This window comes from Thermobia domestica, chromosome 6 (assembly GCF_964235325.1).
Source record: "Thermobia domestica chromosome 6, izTheDome1.hap1.1, whole genome shotgun sequence".
In the NCBI taxonomy this organism is placed as follows: domain Eukaryota; kingdom Metazoa; phylum Arthropoda; class Insecta; order Zygentoma; family Lepismatidae; genus Thermobia; species Thermobia domestica.
In genome coordinates this window covers 5,845,809-5,865,733 of record NC_137459.1, presented here as the reverse complement: position 1 = coordinate 5,865,733, position 19,925 = coordinate 5,845,809, and the positions used below count along the sequence as shown (strand labels likewise).

General features: G+C 36.7%; 1 protein-coding gene across 7 annotated transcripts in view; it reads right to left on the bottom strand.

The window, feature by feature from the left end:
• LOC145687823 (uncharacterized) overlaps positions 1-19,925 on the bottom strand; it is a 118,084-nt gene that overhangs the window by 6,176 nt on the left and 91,983 nt on the right. The gene's annotated exons all lie outside the window — the stretch shown is intronic.

The following is a 19,925-nucleotide window of genomic DNA, read 5'->3' as shown; positions in this document are numbered from 1 at the left end:
TTAAGTTGTGTGTTTCGTTGTCATTTATCCAAGCAAAAATATCCAGATTCTGCGGGTCCAACCAAACTGTGAGTGGGTTGTGACCCATCGGGCCCCAGGATCAGCAACCATGCTCATATCTCCCTCAGAATTTAGAATACACTCTATAATGAAGCTGATGATCAAAACCTATTTCCAGATACGTGCTAAGTAGCTCCTAAATTAATTTCAAAGTTTTCAGTTGTCTTCCCCTGATGAGATCATAATAGACATCATCACTTTCAATGCGGAGAAAAAAAAAAAGATAGAAAATGCCCCTTAAAATGGGAATTTTCAAAAACACTGGCGCACGTATCGGCGTATTTTTAATGAGAAGTTTATATGCCGAGTTTCATGTAGTCCTCTCATGAAGAAAAAAAAAAAAAAAAAAAACCTGACAAAGGGAAATTTCAATATCATAGAAAGGGTGTATATATACAGGGTGGGCTATTTTAATCAATCCACGGAAATATCAGAGAAATGATAAAACATAGAAGAAATGTTTGAAGTACACGTTTTATATTGCTAAGGGGGAAAACCAATTCCGCCAAAAGTACTCCTCCCCGCCCCCCGTAAATGGGGTTAACGGGGGGTAACTTTGAAATGTCAAATGGGAACATGGGTCGAGTAATACCTCGTTCGAAAGGTCTTGGAAAACTAAGTAACGCTGTACCAAAAGATGTTTCATATGGAGCACCAGTTTCAACATGGCCGCCATGACATGGTTCGGAAACTCCAGTACCCGTAGTATGAAAACCATGGAAGGCAAATGAATGGAACAAAATTGAAATACGTAAATATCATAGGGCATATCGAATGGTGTGATCCCTGTGATCCCAGCGGCCTCCCTGAAGGGGTCTTGTGGGCTAACTTCAAAATTTCAATGTCCGACCGGACAACAGTTCGGGCGTACGCTTCACCTACCCAATGCTGTTTGGAAGACAGACTTCATGGATAGAGAATTGGTGCACTGAGTAATGCGGATGGCCACATTTACATTTTGATTAACTATTAGCATTCATGTCATATTGTGAGCTTGAGGGACGACACGTTGTGTACGTATATCTCCGAAATGCTTTCCGAATAACCAGCATGCATTGCATAAAAGTCTCTGTGGCGATGGAGATTAGCAAATTCACACGTTTGTAAGTTCCAGCAACTGTATTATTCGACAACTTCTTTCGTATAACGTTCCTTCTGTTTTCGCATCAAATCATACTCAGCCATACAGATATGCTTTACCATTCAAATAAAATTTCACCTTTTTTTAGTCACTACAGCGTCATTCTTACAAAAAAATGTTTCAACCACACCATACCTATTTGTAGCGTAGCCTTAATTAGCGAATTAAAGTAGAGTTCTCATTTGAACTTTCACAGTTACTTTCCACCCCACTCACATACAGAGCGCAAGGAGAGATTATTTTGCAGGACTTGGATTTATCTCTATACATTATGGCAATTTTCATCTAACATTTTTATCTCTGTTCTATCATTCTCGAGCCTTTGAACGCTTCCGTGGCTTTCCTATTTAATTTTCGTTATTTTCATTTATCTCTAACCGTATTCATACTATGGGCACTAGACGTTTTCTTAGACACAGTCACCATGTCTTGGCGATCATTTTGAAAACGGTGTCTCATGTCGAAAATATTCTTACAGAAACTGTTTGATATTCATTTGTCTATGTAACGTGATGTTACTCGCTTCAAGTTGCTATTTGAAATTTTCAAGTTGGCCCCGGATACCTTTCAGTTGGCCCCTGAAGTGACCCCGACAACACCTCTCGATGTGCCTTACGTCAGTTACCTACTCCAGTTTTTCTTTTGTTGATTTATCTCCAATCGCTTTCATACTATGGGTACTAAACCTTTTCTCTGACACGGATACTATGTTTCGGCGGCCTTTTGAGAACATTGCCATTTCACCTCAATCGTCTTCTTCTGCAAGATGTTTGATTTTGCAAGATTTATCGAACGAGGTACCACTCGACTCATGTTACAATTTGAAATTTTGAAGTTAGCCCCAAGACCCCTTCAGGGAGGCCACTGGGATTACAGGGACCACACCATTTGATATGCCCTATGATATTTACATATTTCAATTTTGTTCCATTCATTTACCTTCCATGGTTTTCATACTACGGGTACTGGAGTTTCCGAACCATATCATGGCGGCCATTTTGAAACTGGTGCTCCATATGAAACACATTTTGGTACATCGTTACTTAGTTTTCCAAGACCTTTCGAACGAGGTATTACTCGACCCATGTTCCCATTTGACACTTCAAAGTTACACCCCGTTTCCCCATTTACGGGAGGCGGGTAGGGGTACTTTTGGCGGAATTGGTTTTCCCCCTTAGCAATATATAATGTGTACTTTAAACATTTCTTCTACGTTTTATCATTTTTCAGATATTTCCGTGGATTGATTAAAATGGCCCACCCTGTATATATATTTGAAAAAAAAACGAAACGTATTCGTTAATAGTGAGTTTATATACCAAATTTCTTACCTATACTTAAGCGAATCCTCGTTAATAAAGAAAGGGAAGTTTGGATATTATAGAAATGATCATTTTTCCCCTTAAGAGTGGAATTTTTAAAAAGTCTGAAACACACATTTTATTATTTTTACTTAAAAGCTGGCATGGCTACGTACACGGTAAGCGTGTACGCATTCAGTAGCCGGTATTACTGACCACACTGAATGACGTAGTAAGCAATGATATTGCACTCTACTTGAACTTACAGGAATAAGGCGCTTTTTTTTTTTTTTTTTTTTCTCATTTTGATGTGAAAACCAAACGGAGAGTGTTTCGATGTTTTATGCAATTTGATATCTTAAAAAGAAAAGACAGACTTTAGCCAGCAAAACTATTATTAGTTATTGTGCATATAAAAGTAAAGATACTGCCGATGTGAATTTCTCTTTTATTGCATAATGTAGAGGTAGTTTAAGTAATTGTAATTCTATTCGCGGAAAATGAATTAAAATATATACAGAGGCTGATTCAGTTACATTGAGCACAAGTCAATGTGTAACTATGCCGCATATGCGCAACGCATTGTCGTGAGATTACCACGCGGCAGACAACAGTTTCTCGTTAGTCAAGCAGTAGAGCAGCGTAGTCTGATGTGTCAAATGCGTAATTTTCGTGTAGGTCGTGCGACTGTGAATCTATGGTGTCCGGAATGGGACTGACGGTTTTTAAAAGTGTATAGTTTTAATATGGTCAAAGATACAGAAGAGAAAAAGACATTCATATTGTTTAGCAAATTTTCGTACTTGAACAATTACCTGTGACGGCGCTAGTGTCGCCGATAAACAGAAATGGCGGCTGCAGTCGAAAAGGCGCAATGCATGTGGTGGTTTGCAGAGACAAAAAGTGTGCCCCTGGACTTCTTCCTGTGGGGGTATCTGAAAGACCTTGTGTATTCTGGTGAAAAGGTGAGTAACCTTGATGAACTGAAGAACCGTATTAGGAATGCGATTGCTTCAGTAACACCGCACACGGGAGGGTCCCACAAGTTGTCGCTAAAATCTGATTGCCACATAGCACATCTGATAGATTTGGATTCTTTGAGTTTAACGTCCCGTTCAGGAGCGAGGCTATATGAGACGTGGACCTACTGATTAACGTGGAATCCGAACCACATGAGCTCCCGCCGGGAATTGAACCTGGGTCTCCCACGCCATAGGCGCGTACGCTAACCGCTTAGCCACGAAGGAGCTCGCACATCTGATAGAGCATCATGAGAAATGAACATGAGCAAAATTTAAGATGCTATGGACCAGAAGAATAGGAGCTACGGGGATTCAAAATCTGAGTATCCAAAGAATTATATCATGGAATTATGTATGTTTAAAGTAAATATCTAGAAAACCGTTAAAGCAATCAAAACAAAAGTTACACAATATAATGTGAACAAAATGCCCTATCAAAAACCGTAAGCAGTGTTGCTATAGGTGATGCAGTGTTGCCGTCCCGTTTTTTTTTTTTTTTTTTTTTTAAATCGATTCAAGTGCCATCCGTGAAGGTACTGTTTTCAATTTTGGGTCAAATCACTGTCACTTTTTCTGGAGAATCCAAAAGTGCAATAAAAAGTGGGGTTTCCATTTAAAATTTTAAAGTTACCCCCGTACCCCCGAAGAGGGTGGGGATAGGGGGTTGCGTTTGGTATCATTGGATAGCTTTTCCAAAACTATTTAACCCATGCTATTTTTGTTTTGCTGATCTGTATATTTCTCGAGATATTGAACCGTTCCGGGACTTTTTCCGCACCCTGTTTATTTATTAACATTCGGATATAGGAAATGAATTACAAATTAAGAGTACTTTTTAATAATGCTCACCTTTTAAAGGATGAACAGAGAAGGGTTAAGAATTGAATACAATCCAAGCAATCACATAGGGGTAGTTGGGGTAAGTGAAAACAAGCGCGTTTTCTAAAATCTGGTAAAAAAAAAAAAAAAGTATGAAAACAGTTTCTCCAAATTTGAAGACTGTGTACATAGTGGCATTCGTCTGATAGAGTGGTTTGAACTAATATGAAGAGTATAAAAGTATAACCATAAGCCAAAAATGAGTCCATTTTTTACCATGCAATCAACTTTCGTAGAGCTTTCAGCGCTTGGCTATCCTGAGAAAATTTTCACAGAAACACTTGGGGAAAACATTGTACGGTTAAGAAGAGATGCTTAGGTACTTATAAAAATTGAATGTACTGTGTTATGATTGTCAGTACATGCACAACTGAAGTGTCCTCACTCACCCCACATTTTTCTACAGTGGGGTAAGTGGGGACACAAATTTTATACCTGGGGGTAAGTGAGGACACGGACACAGATGCAGGTATTTCTGATAATACATCGGAGATGATGAAGACAGTGCAATGGCAATGCCTCATTTAGAGCACGTGGAAGAAAATGAGCAGCTGAATAAGTAAAAAAAAAAAAAAAAAAAGAAAAGTATATTGGCAGAGTCATAAAAAAGTTAGCAAAAATGTGTATGAAATGAAGTTCCTTGAGCAAACTGGCATGCAATTTCGTTTTCCATTTCGAGAAGATGTGGATACTGTACACAAAAGGGCTATTTTCTATGGCCCTATTAAGTTTGACAGTGTGATACCTTTCGTAATTAAGTGTTCAATATTGTAGCTGATACTGATGAACACTGTCGTTTCTTTATAGCAAAACTGTATATTTCAAATCTAGTCCATACAGTCAATGTTTTGTGTAGACTCTATTTGTATCCTATAAACTATAAATAGATTTGTATTAGATGTCTTACAATGCTCAGTAATAGTCATCACTTTTTAAGGCAACGCCCTATGAATCTACATATGCTTCAGGGTGTAGCCTACATTTATTCTTATTTGTCCATTTTTAGAACTGTTATTCAGCAGTACAGTAGTATTTGTTAGTATTCAGTATTTGGTTGTTATAATCCACAGACGTGCCTCATCAGGAGCTCTTTTTTATGTACAACACTAAACCTTAAAGCTTATCTTGTTTGTCTTCACTTTCCCACTACCGAATATCAAGCCTCAGAGCAAACTGTAATAACATATTTTTCATTATTTCAATGTTTCTGGGATAAGTAAATGATATCCAGCAAATATTGATAATATCAGAGTTTTCTGAATAAAATAAAACATATTTTTGAAATATTGATATTGTTTTTTCTACATTTGCAACAGTACTATTTTGAAACTGGTCGGTGGTTCGACCAGGAATGCATAAACCTAGCAGAGAAGAGAAAACAGGCAAAATTACGCTGGCTACAAAATCCGAATGAAATAACTACACAAAATTTCGCAGATATCAGGCGGGAAACTTTCAAAACTTTTAGAAGAAAGAAACGCGATTTTCTGAAAGCTAAAATTAAGGAAATTGAACATAATAGTAAAAATAAAAACATCCGGGACATGTATAAGGAAATCAACGAATTTAACAAAGGATATCAACCTCGTGCTTATATATTAAAGAAATCTGACGGTACAGTTCTCACTGACACGGATAGCATCTTAAATAGATGGAAATATTTCTTTGACGATTTGCTTAACACGCAACCGAAAACTAGTGTGCGTGGAGAAAAGGAGATACACACCGCAGAACCGTATATTCCAGAACCCAATCGAATAGAAGTAGAAACTGCTATAAAGAAATTAAAGAAACACAAATCTCCGGGTGTAGATGAAATTCCGGCCGAGTTAATTTTAGCTGGAGGCGAAAAATTGTGGAACAAGATACACAAACTCATTCTCCTTATCTGGAACAAGGAAGAATTGCCACAAGAGTGGAAAGAATCAATCATTGTTCCAATTCACAAGATAGGCGACAAAACTGACTGTAATAATTATCGAGGCATCCCTCTTCTGTCAACATCCTATAAAATTCTTTCAAATATTCTATTAGCAAGACTGACCCCATACGCAGATGAAATTATTGGAGATTATCAATGCGGATTTAGACGGAATCGATCAACTATCGACCAAATATTTACCATTCGCCAAATACTCGAAAAAAAGTGGGAATACTCCGGTACATCAACTATTTATTGATTTTAGAAAGGCGTACGACTCGGTTAGGAGAGAAACATTATACAACGTCCTTACAGAGCTTGGAATACCGAGAAAGCTAATTACATTAATTAAGATATGCTTAAATCAATCCCAAAGTAAAGTCCGGGTAGGAAAATTTTTGTCCACGAGCTTCCACGTCGAAAATGGTCTGAAACAAGGAGATGCGTTGTCGCCATTATTATTTAACTTCGTTCTGGAATACGCTATAAGGAAAATCAAAGATAGCAACCAGGGCCTAGAATTGAACGGTATTCACCAGGTTATGGCATATGCTGATGACGTAAATTTAATAGGTGATGATAGGAGAACAATAGAAAGAAATGCAGAGATATTATTAAACGCTTGCAGGGACATGGGTTTAGAAGTAAATGCAGATAAAACTAAATGCATGGAAGTGCGTCGGGACCGGAATACAGCAAACTATGGATGCGTTAAAATATTAAATAATACTTTTGATAAAGTGGATACTTTCAAATATCTAGGATCGATATTATCAGACGAAAATCATATTCACGGAGAAATTAAATGTCGACTAAAAGCAGGGAATTCGTGTTACTATTCGGTTCAAAATCTCGTGTCGTCGCGAATTCTGTCGAGAAATTTGAAGCTTAAAATATACAAAACAATAATCACGCCTGTTGTTCTGTTTGGCTGCGAAACATGGTCATTTCTCTGAGGGAAGAACATAGACTGAAAGTATTTGAGAACAAGATCCTAAGACGAATATTCGGACCCAAGAGGAACGGGAATGGAGAATGGCGGAAACTTCATAACGAGGAACTACATAATTTATATGGTTTACCCAACATTGTTAGGGTCGTGAAGTCTAGGAGGCTTAGGTGGGCGGGTCATGTAGCTAGAATGGAAGAAAGTAGAAACGCTTTCAAAGTCTTAACTGGAAGACCAATCGGAAAACGATCATTAGGAAGACCTAGGCGCAGATGGGAGGACAATATTAAGATGGATCTCGCAGAGATTGGAATACAAAGTAGAAACTGGATGCAGTTAGCTAAGGATAGAAGTCAGTGGAGAGCTTTTGTGAACGCGGCATTGAACCTCCGGGTTCCATAGACCATCGAGTTAGTTAGTTAGTGTATCTCTGGCTAGAACTACAGCTAGGGATGCGCACGAGACAAGATTTGTGGCTGTCTCGTCTCGAAAATGTGCTGTAAAAGTGATGTCTCGACTCGAAAAATGTATATTTCTCTATTAGAAGAGCCGTGTCTCGACTCGAATTTTGTCAGGGAAATCCTGTCTCGACTCGTCTCGTGTGCATCCGTAACTACAGTAGAAATATGAAAGTTGGACCTATCAGCAGTAGACAACAGGTACTCTGTCCCCACTTTCCATTCTTTATTGTCTTTGTTAACATATGGGAGGAAATAGGGTTATTCCCACTTACCCCACAAAGCGGGGTAAGTGAGGACAGTAACTGATATTTAATAAACATTTTATTGCGGAACAAGTATTTACATTGCTTCAAAATGGACCCTATGCTTATCAACTGTAGAAACCAAAGTTAATATGACCATACTTTCAGTTTCATAATCCGAAAAATATTACTGGTACAGTAGTTGAAAGTTGAACGTTGCAATAACTGTCCTTATTTACCCCAACTACCCTATATTATAATCACCCACAGCAATAAAAATATTCTTTCTTTAATTTCAGTCACTACATCTTAAATATAACATACATTTTTTTTTTTTTTTTGATTATGGAGTTGTGCTTTGTTGATGATTAACGAAAAGCAATTAGGAAACTTTTTCGAGTTCATTTTTTTTTTTTTTTTTTTTTTTTTTTTTAAGGTTATGTTGTTTCAATTTGCGGCTCTCACAAAACGAAAGTTCTTCAACTATAGACTAACTCACAACTAAAGGGAAAGGTCAGGCCGGTAGCCAGCCCAAAAATGTAGGGGAAGGGCGGTAGAAGTTAGGGGGGCCCCGATCCAACCATATTATAGTTCATTTGCAAGCCTACCGTGAAACTTTTAGGGGGTCAGTAAAATTTTAGAGGGGCGATCCCCCTAGACCCCGCTAAGATACGGGCCTGGAAAATGCCATGAGTATAAAATAACAGAGGAACTTAAGGTAGAGCAAAATCCGTGCAACGATCTGACGGACAGCTATGTGTAATAAGTGCAATGGAAGAGTTCTCTAAAGAACTTTATTACCACACGACCGGGATCAAGAAATACTTATTTTTTGTAGGTTTTTTCGAAAATGTTTTGCATCTATCTATTTCAATTGCGTTATAATGCTTTATGGATAATCGATTTAGCTGAGGACATTAATATTAATTAATATTCTTATGTATAAATGCATATGCAGAAAGGTGAGAAAACTTGCGATTGTTGGACATGTAGACTTCACATTCTTTGTTTTGTTGGCATCTTGCACGTATACTTTTATCAAGTCCAAATACCTGCTTACATTTTATGACATAAAAAGAGGAAGAAAGTGGCTCGCGCTTTTCTAAGTGCCGATCCCAGCATTTGTTTATGAAAAAGTAGAACAGAAAGAGTTTGGGTATTTGGCATCCAATATAAAAGCGAGAACTCGGTCAAATGTAACTACAACGGTAGGTTGTATACTTGTATTCTCTTCGATCAATAGTTGGTTTATAAATAGGTACAAGCCAGTTTATTTTTTAGAGGAAGAAAAATAAGAAAATAATATAAGATTAAATATATGTTTTTAGGAGATATAATTGGAATGTTGATATGTAACCAGAACGACGAACTGATGGTTGTCATAGTAACAAACAAACAAGATATAATGTTAGGTAATGTCATAGTTTTGCTGTTATGTTGAATGTGAGTTAATATTTTACGAAGCTTCAAAAGATAATAAAAGGTTTAACAAAGTCATTTTAAGTCGGTCAATTTTTACTAATTTACAACTAGTGATTGATAAATTTATCTTTTGTTATATAACGAAGAAGTTTCAGTTAGTACACTTAGTTTTCCTCTATCGTAGGATACCTTTTATGGGTGACTTGTCAATAAGTGACTAAAGATAATCCTTTATCTTGAAGCACGAATGGATACACACTTAAAAAAAAAGTTCACTGGAAGGACTTAAAACAAGTTCTAAATTATCGTGAAATGAGAGTAGTCTTCACAAATGTGAACCAGTAGCCATGTGATAAATGTGAAACAGATTGTGTCAAGTGCCATGCTGAGAATGGACAATGCACACAACTAACACCACATCCGTTGCTTCGTTTTCTCCAAGACCCTTCCATATGTAATAATGATTAATTACGTCAACGAACTTTGCTTAAGAAAGTTAATTCAGCTAACGACAAAGATAACTTCGAAAAGGGTTACCTCCAGCTTTAGAGAAAAAGGACTTTACATATGGCTTTCCTCTATTTTAACGAAATTAGCTTAGCGAGGTTAAAAATGTAAATAGAAACTGAATAACGAAAACCACAGGCTATTAAGGATTAGCTAGTTCATATAATGGGTTCAGTTTATTGGATTAATTGAAAGTACGCCTACTTTTTACCTTTATTAAATTATGTAATTACGTCATTCATTCTAACCACTTAAGACTTATTCCATCACTTGCATCTTTTTGTTTCTTTGAATTGTGATTTCTAGAAGGAAATTTAGATATTAAGACTAGCCACCCTATAAAAATTCTTCACAGCCGGGAGTGGGTGGAGAAACAGCTGGAAGGGTCGCTAAAACCGAATTCAGTAGCTTTGCAACCCCCTGAGATGCGGATTATACTATCAACGTTTAACGGAATCTTCTTGCAGCAGCCAGGAACCTACGTCGTGGGATTACTTTAATCACCCTATAGTGTTAACCTGAACGTTCATAAGTTAGTGGTGTGAGAAAAGTGTATGTGAAACCCCAAATATGATCTTCCACTAATCTATACAAAGGGCTATTATCATGCGAAGTGTAATTTTGTTTGTGGAAATAGTCAAGTGTCTATACCCATATCAGTGTTTAGTGCTGTGACTGTTTTTCTTCTATATTTTTTGCACATAGTTCACTTAATAAATAAGCACAGTATTATTCTATTTAATGTGTATCCGTTGCACGTGTGAATGATATTTTTGTGTGTCGTGGTCTGAGAGATCATCTGGGTGCCCACGAGGGTTTCTAGACGAGACATCCGAATCTCTCGGTGATTGATGCTCATCTCATTGTTGAGACCTAAGTGCAATCCGGGAAAGGTTCTCTAATCCAATTTAGAAAATGTTCTTTGATGTCTTAACCAGGTAAGTTCAAATCTCCTTGAAGTACTTGTTGGTGGGACAGCAGGGGGACAGTACCGGAAAGCGCTTACAGAATAAATGGCGCCCGAACAGGGACTCGAATCGACCGTGAACGAAACGACAGTAACAGAAACAATACTGGAATCGTAAGTTGCGTGACAATCTTAAGAATAGATCTGTATGTAGTAATAATCATTTCAGACAAACAACTGTAACTATCAAAACAGGAAAAGTAACCATAGAAGAAAATGTAACTGAGACTTACATGTAAACGTAACTAATTGAAAAATATTAACAAAACGACTACGAGAATGGAGGAGTTTTAGAATTCAACATTGCCGAAGATCTCTTAGCACGAGTCTTCAGGTTTCAGCCATAGCAAAAGGTATGGAGGGTCTCCTTCAGAAATAGATATGACCGAAGATTTTGAGTATAAATCTTCAGGTTTCAGCCGTACCATAAGTGACTGAGGACTTTCCTCAAAACTCGACATGGCCCACTAATTATTCGTGAAGTTTCAGCAGTCGCAAAGAGATCTTGATATAGATTGTTCTTTCAGAAGTCACGTACTTCATTTCTCTTCAAAATTAAGTTCAAACAGTAATAAAATAGATGATAATTTATTTTCAGTCATTGATGACCAAGACCAATGAAAAAAAAAACTACGCATTTCTTTTAATCTTTCTTTTTGCTTCCAGACTTTTAACTGTTAGTTGATAAATATGTACTACGTTTTTCATTTGTTTTGATAAGTCAACATCTGGATTTCCGACCATCTGTGTTTACGTGTACGAAGAGCAGACAATATAACTGATTAATTCTTTTTCTTTCCGTTTCGCCTTCACTCATCCACCTGAGTACCAGTGTTGCAAACCTTACTAATACTTTTTTTAAAACTCAAAGTCGTTATTTTTTTAATTTTAGATGTTAGATTTTAAGATTTTTAGTAAATAATAACACACATTACATGCATAAGCGAATCGTGCTGTCTAAAACGATTTGAAGCTCGTGTCATGGTTCCGCACCTCAGCTATCGGGAGGATATTTTGGTTTTTTAATATATCTTGTTATTAAGTGTTTTAAATTTAAAAATTATTTTCGAACACTCTCCCACTTTCCAAATCCTTAAATATTTTATTACATGTGACATACAATTAATGTTCGATTTTTTCTAGAACCATTTCCACAGATATGTCAAGATTTTCAGGATAAGAAAAAATGTAGTTAATTATATATACATTTTTGATTGAGATTTAACACAACCCTAACACGTTGAACAGGAAATTTCATAATTCTAATTAATCTCAACTTTTTTGTAGTGTTAAATTTTGGTTTTCATTTTCACGAGTTTACTGTAATTTGGTTCAATTTCATCTGTCGTTATCCGATTTTGACTTCATACCTAGGTCTTTAACTTGAATTCCCAGGACATAACAGGATACATTTTTGTTCGAAGAAAAAAAGCTTGGAAAGGGGTTAGATTTAGTTTTAACCAGTGATAACAGGCATTCCCTTGTTGGATATGAGTATGTGTAGGAATGTCGTGGAAACCACATTCCTCGAAGTAGCAATCTTTTATTTTAGAACGAACTATGTGATTGTGAAGGGTCGTCTTTCTACCATATTTATATGTATGTGGAAATACTTTTGGTTTCTATATTTTCTTATTATTTCCGATTAACGATATTTTCGTCTTCTTCCGACATCTTGGCGACGGTAGGGGAAACTTCTTCGGCTAGGATGTTTTAAAGATATAAGTTTATATATCTTTTACAGGGAGTCAACATTTCCTGTAATTGCAGTTCTATTGCAAAATGGACTTGGCTAATCCACTGGATATTCCGTAGCTAACCGTATTTTACCAAAATTCGAGAAAATAGTTTTTTTTCTTCCTTCACAGTAATCCGTAACTAACGTACGCACGTGTATTCTTGTTAGATATTTCCAGTATATTTTGTCTAGTAATATTCCAGTTAATATGTTACTGTTTATAATTCGTAATTATGTCATGTGTATTTGTACTGTAATATATTGTAATGTTACTGAATACTAATTTCTGAAAGTCATATTTTAAAATAGAATGTGTTCCAAAAATTATTTGAATACTGAGATACATTCCGCAAAAATCAACTTATTCTGTTTCTTTCCAGCAGCATGAAGCCATAACATTTTATGAAAATTCCTTTCTCTCAATTATCTCACGTGCTCGATGACATTGAATTTTAATGTTTTAGTAAGAATATTTCGAAGGCCTTTTGTAGCGAAGATGCCTAAGAAAGTTTATCATAACTGTTTAGTAGGAAATCTAGTTTTGATATTTCAGGCACAACCAGAAGGTTGTAATGTCTTTGACTATACTTTAGTGTTTATATCCTATGCTTTTTTTTTTTACTAAGTCTTACGTATTTTGTCCGGTAGACACATATTTTCATCATGCTACGACAGCGTTTGTGTCTTGTGTGTTTACACATCTTTTTCCTAGCTGGAAGAACGAATGTCGGTGTGTTGATAATGTTCCAGGCAACGTATGTGCACATTACTGAATATTAAAATTTTTATATTCCAGATATGTTTAGAAACATATTCTAAGTACAAATGGCTGCAGGCGTATTTTCACGTTCCTGCGTTTTCCACCGCCGGAGTCGATTGCATTTTATGTGTAGTGCATCGTACATTTCCCTGACTATGGTTTTCATTAGGACATAACGTAATAACTGCTTATTTTCAAAAACGTTTGGACTAAAACTTCCATGATATTGACCTTCGAAAACTTGGATCCATGTTGTATAGCTTTCGACGTTTCATTAATGAATTTTTTGCAAATAATATCCACACATTCTGATAGCCCTACAATATTTACGTTTTCAAAAAGCAAATAACAAATATTATTATTATTTGCTACCCTCACGTTAGCAACAATAACTGTGTTTCAGAATAAAATTACGTTTGTCCCGGGCATTATTCAATGAAGTCTCGATCTTTCACATGGCAGACTGACATTGCCTTGATCTTATGGCATATCAGATTTCCTTGATAGATGTTAGCGAGATAGCAATTTCTTCAAATACAGATTCATGCTTGTTTGTTGGAATCCCATGGATATCAGCTTTGAAACTTAAGTTTTCTTTATGGATATTTTTGAAAAAAAAAAATCATTCTTTTTCTCTAAACAACACAAACCATTAACTTTATTCCAGAAAGAGAAAAGGGACATACACGTTGAAACCTTATTTTTGTTTGTATTTGCCAATCGAAAATGTGATTATATTTTCATTCATTTTACTTTTTCAATATTTAAAAAATTTTTCCAATATATAGCAGTAATATTGAAACTATGACGATAATTTTTATATCTTAATACGATTTACATTTTTTGTTTCTATCTGCATATTCATTTATGTTTTAATGTTCTAAGTACATATAGAAGTATATTCTAAAACGAGAATTTTTACTAACTTCTATTGAAATGTTTCATGATAATTTTTGAAGTTGATATTCCTATGAATAGTTTTTGTGTATATCTGTCTCACATTATACAATATAAATTGATCGAATCGGAACACCTAAAAACATTTCACGAAAGGGATTTTTAAAAAATAAGAATTTAAATAGACGTTTTGAACGCTTTGTGCGTAGTTTCGAAAAAAAAGAACACAAAATTATCACAAGGTATTTACACCATATCTCATTTTTCTTACACCCATGTATAGTGTAAAACTTCCGCCTTCCCTCCTAAGCAACTCAAACGTTGAAAAAAAAATGTGGGATATTCAACACGGCAAGACAATAAGGATTTCTTCATAAGAAGAGACAGGAGATAACGGAATGCAAGTGCAGCAGTCATTTTACAGGATCTTATCATTTTATGGAACAACTGCATTGGATATTGTTCACACAGGAACTTCAACATGTTTTGCTGTAGTGAGTGAGTAACAAGTTATTTAACTAATTTTAACTAGTTCTTAGGTGAAAAAAACACTAAAATTTCATGAACGTAATCTATTCTAACCCCATATCAAAGTGTTGGCAAAAAACTGATTATAATTTTCTGTGAGAATCCTAATTTTATTCCAATTTCTTTAAACGGCTAGTTCTAAATCTGTGCGTCGTGTGCACTTGAAAGGTTGGCCCTCGTCGCAAGTTAAATTATATAACTGTCACCAGGTTATATAAGCGATTTTTGTGGACGCTCTGTATATTTTGGAAAGACAGAAATCATTTGTCAATTTATATTTTAATTCTGCGACGCAAATTTCTTTCTTCGATGAGAGCTGCAAGTAACTGAGTTATTCCTCACGTATTAGAACAAAAGTCATTCATCTTTCACCCATACATATATGTGAAACGTTGTTTTCACCTTGAGAAGATTTTATTGAGTAACAAAGACCACATTTATTTTCTGAACTCTGTATATGAAAATCGTATTTCTACTACTTGGATCCTCAGTGTTTCTTCCCTACTCAATAATATGCAAAGATTACGTTCTATAGTTATTTGTATCTGAATTAAGTGTTTTGTTCAATTACTTATGGAAATACTTCTGAAGGACAGAAAGACCTGGTGACTGAACGACTTATTGGCACCTAAGATATCGTTCAGCCATTCTTTATCTCCACGGTCTCATGTTGGAACTACTCACCCCTCCTAGTATATTGTGGCCAGTGAACTGTGAATTAACGCAAATTCTTTTAACATTTTAAAATGAACTGGCAACATTGACAATTTGGTCAACCTAGCTCACATCTAGAGCAACTCTACTCTAGGAGTTTTCTCCACGCGTCAACATAGCGAACATGTTCGTTTAATTCGCGATAGAATTAAGTGAAGAAGTACATGTCTAGCGACCGCTCAAGGAGTGGCATGGCGGCTAGCCCCCTTTAATGAAATCCCGGGTCCGCAGACCCAGTGCATATAATTAGTTAACGGGCTTACCAATGTCCCAATTATATAGTGCGACTGAATGCGTTCATTCTGATGGATACTATGAACTTTTATGTATTTACAGGAATACTAATTAGGGATGATTCCATACCGCGACCAAGGACCTGGGAAAAACCTATATATCGTCTGAAAGCTCTTGCCATGAGAAGTACGAAACCATTTCCAAATCATGGGCAAACCCACAATCTGACCCTATAAGGGGTCTGTTTGTTAGTATTTGTGACCCTATGTATGGCATATTCGATAAAAGTAAAAATGAGTGTTACAATTACGCGAAATCATCTAAGCCCATCGTGTTCCTTTTTGGCTCATTGCTAGAACATGATTCGGGAAACAGTTTGATAATATTACTTTTCACCCCGACCTACCCATTTGGTCAGTGTTGCCAACGAATTTTAAATAAAATGTGGCAGATGGTTTCTGTACCACTAGATGTATATCCATGAAACGTTTCATAAACATCATTCGTCACTAGAGAAAATATATTATGGACATATTCCTCTCCCAAGGACCCCGGTTTGTCAGTGTTGCCAACCAAGTGTAAAAATGAGTAGTGGTAAAACAGGTTCCGTACGATGAAACGTTTGTTTACCATGCTTGGCAGAAACATCACACGACACTATAGCAGAAAGTTGTTGAGCGTGACCGTCTCCCAACCATTCTAGATTGTCAGTGTTGCCAATAAGCGTAAACGTCACAATGCTGAAAATAACGTGCGTGCCATTGAACGAATATATAACAAATGTGACAGATACAGCATTGGACAGAGGAAAACAGTGTGAGTGTCCCCGTCTCCCAATCACCCCAATGTGGCAGTATTGCCAACCAATGCAAATATTCAAGATTTTCGCATGAAGTCTACAGCATTGGCGGACATAATCAAACAGTGGTCCATACTAGGTTTGTAGTATGTTAGTGTGAACGCACAAGCACATGTTGTGAGTTATGTCAGCCAATGCAGTAGACTTCATGCGAAAATCTTGATGTTCAATTTGGTTGGCAACACTCCCATACTGGGGTGCTTGGGAGACTGGGACATTCACACTGTTTTCCATTGTCCAATGCTGCTCTGTAACATTTGTTATATATTCGTTCAATGGCACACACGCCATTTTAAACATACTACATTTTGTGATGTTGACACTTATTGGCAACACTGACAATCTAGAATGGTTGGGAGACGGTCACGCTCAATGGCTTTTTGCTATAGTGTCGTGTGATGTTTCTGCCAAGCATGGTAAACAAACGTTTCATCGTACGGAACCTTTTTTTTTTACCACTACTCATTTTTACACTTGGTTGGCAACACTGACGAACCGGGGTCCTTGAGAGAGGAATACGTCCATATATATTTTCTCTAGCGACGAAAGATGTTTATGCCACGTTTCATGGATATACATCTAGTGGTACAGAAACCATCTGATACATTGTATTTACAATTCGTGGGCAACACTGATCAAATGGATACATTGCGGTGCAAAGTAATATTATCAAACTCTTTTCCGAATCACGTTCTAGCAATGAGCCAAAAAGAAACACGATGGGCTTAGATGATTTTGCGTAACGAATATGCCATACATAGGGTCAGATTGTGGGTTTGCCCGTGGTTTGAAAACGGTTTCGTACTTCTCATGGCAAGAGCTTTCAGATGATATATAGGTTTTTCCCAGGTACTTGGTCCCGGTATGGAATCATCCCTAGTAATATATATATATATATATATATATACAGGGTGGGCCATTTTAATTAATCCACGGAAATATCTGAAAAATGATAAAACATAGAAGAAATGTTTCAAGTACACGTTATATATTGCTAAGGGGGAAACCCAATTCCGTCAAAAGTATCCCTCCCCGCCCCCCCTAAATGGGGGTAACGGGGGTAACTTTGAAATGTCAAATGGGAACATGGGTCGAGTAATACCTCGTTCGAAAGGTCTTGGAAAACTAAGTAACGCTGTACCAAAAGATGTTCCATATTGTGCACCGGTTTCAAAATGGCCGCCATAATATGGTTCGGAAACTCCAGTACCCGTAGTGTGAAAACCATAGAAGGTAAATGAATGAAACAAAATTGAAATACGTAAATATCATAGGGCATATTGAACGGTGTGGTCCCTGTGATCCCAGTGGCCCCCCTAAAGGGGTCTTGGGGGCTAACTTCAAAATTTCAAATAGTAACATGAGTCGAGTTGTACCTCGTTCGATAAATCTTCAAAATCTAAAATATTGCAGGAGAAAACGATTGATTTGAAATGGCAGTGTTCTCAAAAGGCCGCCGAAACATAGTATCCGTGTCAGAGAAAAGGTTTAGTGCTCGTAGTATGAAAGCGATTGGAGATAAATCAACAAAAGAAAAACTGGACTAGCTAACTGATGTAAGGCACATCGAGAGGTGTTGTCGGGGTGACTCCAAGGGCCAACTGAAAGGTATCCGGGGCCAAGTTGAAAATTTCAAATAGCAACTTGAAGCAAGTAATATCACGTTACATAGACAAATTAATATCAAACAGCTTCTGTAAGAAAATTTTCGACATGAGACACCGTTTTCAAAATGATCGCAAAGAGATGATGACTGTGTCTAAGAAAACGTCTAGTGCCCATACGGTTAGACATAAATGAAATTAACGAAAATTAAATAGGAAAATTACGGAGGCGTTCCAAGGCTCGAGAATAATACAACAGAGATAAAAATATTAGAGTAAAATTGCCATAATGTATAGAGAGAAATCCAAGTCCTGCAAAATAATCTCTCCCTGCGCTCTGTATGTGAGTGGGGTGGAAAGTAAAGTGAAAGTTCAAACTAGAACTCTACTTTAATTCGTAAATTAAGGCTAACCTTACAAATAGGTATGGTGTGGTTGAAACATTTGTTTTTAAGGATGACGCTGTAGTGACTAAAAATGAGAAACTTTTATGCAATGCGTGCTGGTTATTCAGAAAGCATTTCGGGGATATACGTACACACCGTTTCGTCCCTCAAGCTCACAATACCGGTATGACATGAATGCTAATAGTTAATCAAAATGTAACTGTGGCCACCCGCGTTAACTTAGTGCACCAATTCTCTATGCATGAAGTCTGCCTTCCAAACAGCATTGGGTAGGTGAAGCGTACGCCCGAACCGTTGTCCGGTCGGACATTGAAATTTTGAAGTTAGCCCCCAAGACCCCTTCAGGGAGGCCACTGGGATCACAGGGATTACATCATTCGATATGCCCTATGATATTTACGTATTTCAATTTCGTTCCATTCATTTACCTTCCATGGTTTTCATACTACGGGTACTGGAGTTTCCGAACCATATCATGGCGGCCATTTTGAAACTGGTGCACAATATGAAACATCTTTTGGTACAGCGTTACTTAGTTTTCCAAGACCTTTCGAACGAGGTATTACTCGACCCATGTTCCCATTTGACATTTCAAAGTTACCCCCCGTTACCCCCATTTAGGGGGGGCGGGGAGGGGTACTTTTGGCGGAATTGGGTTTCCCCTTTAGCAATATATAACGTGTACTTCAAAAATTTCTTCTATGGTTTATCATTTTTCAGATATTTCAGTGGATTAATTAAAATGGCCCACCCTGTATATATATATATATATATATATATATATATATATATATATATATATATATATATATATATATATATATTAATGGGAGGCAACATTTCCTGAAATTGCTGTTCTATTGCAAAGAGGAATTGACTAATCCATTGGATATTCCTTAGATAACTTACTTCACCATTATTCGTATCTAACACCTGTATCTTTATGTTAAATATTTCCAGTATATTTTGCTGTCTAGTAATAATCCAGTTAATATTTTACTGTTTATAATTTGTAAATTCTACGAACATATTTACAAGACACAGCACTAGATCTCGTATTACAGCTTAAAAGCCAAAATTAATTTGATACGATGTCCTATGACGATTTAAAATCTAAGTCAGTAGCATTATGTAGGCCAAAGGTCCCATCGTATAAAGCAGAACAGGAATTGTTCGAGGTTCAACAGGGAATGGATGAGTCCATAGACTCATACTTTTTACGTAAGCTTTGAGCAATAAAGCAATAAGGCAGTTAATACGGGACGCGACTGAAGAACAAAAGATCCATCAATTATCCTTGGGATTGCAGAGG